Source organism: Nycticebus coucang, chromosome 3 (genome assembly GCF_027406575.1).
Source record: "Nycticebus coucang isolate mNycCou1 chromosome 3, mNycCou1.pri, whole genome shotgun sequence".
Lineage (NCBI taxonomy): Eukaryota > Metazoa > Chordata > Mammalia > Primates > Lorisidae > Nycticebus > Nycticebus coucang.
The window spans coordinates 124665636-124669292 of NC_069782.1; the positions used below are offsets into that span (position 1 = coordinate 124665636).

Consider the following 3657-nt stretch of genomic DNA (forward strand, 5'->3'; position numbering starts at 1 on the left):
GCCTGCCCTTTAGAGCAGTGGTCCCCTGCACAGGTGTAATAAATCATCATCTGATTTATACCTGAAGTGGGGTCCAAGTCTATCTTTACAGGCTGTGACAGCTACAACAACCCCCAAACAGTTCATGGAGGATGGGAAGCAGAGCCAGGCAAGTAGCCCTGGGATTGTGGAAAGAGAATGTTCAAACTGCTCAATTAGTCAACATCATGTGCCTATTCTGGCCCAAGTCCTCTCTAATCAGTGCTGGAGAATCAGGAAATAAGGACAGGACCCTACCCTCAAGATGCTCACAATCTACTGAAAAGGACCAATAATGTAGTCAATCACAAGCCAACATGATAGACACACTCTTCTCTCTCTCTCTCTCTTTTTTTTTTTTTTTGAGATATAATTCACATATGTAAAATTTGCCCTTTTAAAGAATATAATCCAGTGGGTTTCAGCATATTTATAAGTTTGTGCAAGTATCACCACAATCTATTTCCCGAACATTTTTGTCATCACACACATTAAAAAACCTATACTGGGCGGCGCCTGTGGCTCAGTGATTAGAGCACCAGCCCCACATACAAAGAGTGGCAGGTTCAAACCTGGCCCTGGCCAAACTGCAACAAAAAATAGCCGGGCATTGTGGCAGGGGCCTGTGGTCTCAGCTACTCAGGAGGCTGAGGCAAGAGAATCGCCTAAGCCCAAGAGCTGGAGGTTGCTGTGAGCTATGACGCCATAGCACTCTATCGAGGGTGACAAAATGAGATTCTATCTCTTAAAAAAAAAAACCTATACCTCTCTGTCTCTCTCTCCTCCATTGTGGTGAGTGTAATTAGTTCTGTGTGTCACCATGTCCTTTCACAAGACTTGCAGAATCAAGTAGTTTTTGGCCAAGAAACAAAAACAAAATCATCCCATTCCCCAGTGGATTCGAAAGAAAACTGGTAATAAAATCAAGTACAACTGGAAGAGGAGACACTGGAGAAGAACCAAGCTGGGTCTATAAGGAATGAGATGGCACATACTCATGCTTATATCATTATCATCTTTCTCTTCGTTTATATGCTCTTCACTAATAAGCTGGTGCAGTAATAAATATGTGAGACCTTGTATTTGAAAAAACAAACAAACAAAAAAACCTATACCTATTAGCTGTCACCCCATATCTCCCTTCTCCTCTGATCCCTAGCAATCACTAATGTACTTTCCATATCTATAGAGTTGCCTATTCTGAACATTTCACATAAATGGAATCATGTAATATGTGGCCTTCTGTGTCTGGCTTCATTCATTTAGCATATTTTTAAGGTTTACCCTTGCTATAGCATGTATCAGTACTTTGCTCCTTTTTATGGCTGAATAATATTCCTTGTACACATATACCACAGTTTGTTTATCCATTCATCAGTTGAAGACTTTTGGGTTGTTACTACTTTTTGTCTACTATGAATAATGCTGTTATGAACACTCATGTACCAGTTTTTGTATGAACATATGTTTTCAAGTTTCTTGTGTATGTACCTAGGAGTGGAATTGCTGGCTCATATGGTAACTCTATGTTTAACTTTTTGAGGAACTGCCAGACTGTTTCCAAAGCAGCTGCACCATTCACACAAGCAATACATGAGAGTTGTAATTTCTTCATATCCCTACTAATACTTAGTATTGTCTGTCATGCTTATTATAGCCATCTCAGGGGGCATGAAGCGGTATCTCATTGTGGTTTATTTATTGTTTGTTTGTTTTTTATTTTTATTAGAGGTGCAGTTTCACTATGCAGTTCAGGCTAAAGTGCAGTGTCTATTCACAAGTGTGATCATAGCACACTACAGCCTCAAACTCCTGGCCTCAAGCAATCCTCCCTCCTCAGCCTCCAGAGTAGCTGCAACTATAGGTACTCATCACCTTGCTGGATTCTCATTGTGCTTTTGATTTGCATTTCCCTAATGACAAATGATGTTGAACATCTTTTTGTGTACTTATTGGCCATTTGTGTATCTTCTTTGAAGAAATATCTATTCATTTTTTTTCCTTTTAATGTTAGATTATTTGTCTTTTTTTTTTTTTTTTTTTTTTTTGTAGAGACAGAGTTTCACTTTATTGCCCTCAGTAGAGTGCCGTGGCATCACACAGCTCACAACAACCTCCAACTCCTGGGCTTAGGTGATTCTCCTGCCTCAGCCTCCCAAGTAGCTGGGACTACAGGCGCCCGCCACAACACCCAGCTATTTTTTTGTTGCAGTTTGGCCGGGGCTGGGTTTGAACCCGCCACCCTCGGTATATGGGGCCGGCGCCCTGCTCACTGAGCCACAGGCGCCGCCCGATTATTTGTCTTTTTTATTGTTGAGTTGTACAGGTTCTGGTGGAGAGGACTTTTATCCAGGACTAAAGGTAGAGAGGATTAGTAAAAGATGTTGATTACAGAAGACTTCCTGGAAGAGACAATATCTGAGCTAAAACTAGAAATATGACTAGGAAGAAGTAGAACCATTATTCCTTTATTCAACAAATATTTTCTCAATTTCCACTCTGCTGGTCACAGGGCCTGGGACAAACTGATTCAGTCTTTGCCCTCTAGGAGAAAGTCAGCTATTCCAGATTATACACAGGTTCTCCAGGACATCAAATGGTCTTACCCTGAGCCTTCTTTATTTGTCTAGGCCTTGCGTCTCAGCCTGTGTCCTCCGTTTGCTGGCTACCCTTGGGTTTAACCTGATGCTCCATAGGGTAACTTAGGTGGTTGATTCTCTACAATGATTTCAGTGGAGATAGCTGACTGGCAAGGCCCATTGGACTCACTCCTTGCCAGGGGCCCAAGTTCCTGTAAGACATCTCCTATTCAGGAGCAGACCTAGTATTTTCTATTCCTCATTCACTTCCCTGAGTCAAACCATCCATTCTAATCAGGCTTCCCAAAGATCAAGTGGGCTTCTGTATACACAGGGCATCAGCATGTTTGGCCGTCCAAGGCACAGCCATGTTGGGGGAAAGGCCTGTTTAGAATGTACAACTCTAGTATGTTACAACTTTTTACAGTAGTTTATAGAACAGCTTAGTTAATTATATGGTTTTCTTTTTTAAATAATTCTGCATGGAAAGAAATTAGGAGGATACAAGTAAAATTAAATAGAGATGGCTTAATTTTTTTTTCTTTTTGTTTATCAACACCTTCAAAATTTTTCACAATCATCATATTTTGCTAGTAGTATATTTAAGGGAAAATAAAGCTAGTGGCACAAAAATGATAGGACTTTAAAAATATCACTCTATTTTGTGTTTTATAAATGTGAATTAATAATACAATACTTTTGTGATTTGCTCTCTTGGAAAGTTCACAATCAGGTTACTTGCTAATTACATCACCCAGTAAGGAGAGTGGTTTAGAAACATAAAGGTTAGTGTTTGCTTACAAAACAGAAAGTCCTCTTTTCTTGCACATGTTGAGTGCCCAGGCCTCTCAGTCTTAACCGCCAAATCTTGGCATTCATCAGCCTCTGGGAGCATAAAACTCTGGGTAAGGGAGTTTCTCTTGGCTTGGCCTACAGAAGCTTAGACAAGAATTGCCACAGAAGCAGCAAAACAATAGAATGTGATGTCGTGGGCATCCCGGGGGAAAATACTGCTAGATTGAAATGTATTTTTGCATCATTGATTTTCCCTGCTGATAGA

At 40.5% G+C, this 3657-nt stretch overlaps 1 pseudogene; it reads left to right on the forward strand.

Annotated features, from left to right (window-relative positions):
* Window positions 1-838: 838 nt before the first annotated feature.
* Window positions 839-994, forward strand: LOC128580655 (60S ribosomal protein L39-like; annotated as a pseudogene).
* The last annotated feature ends 2663 nt before the right edge of the window (window positions 995-3657 follow it).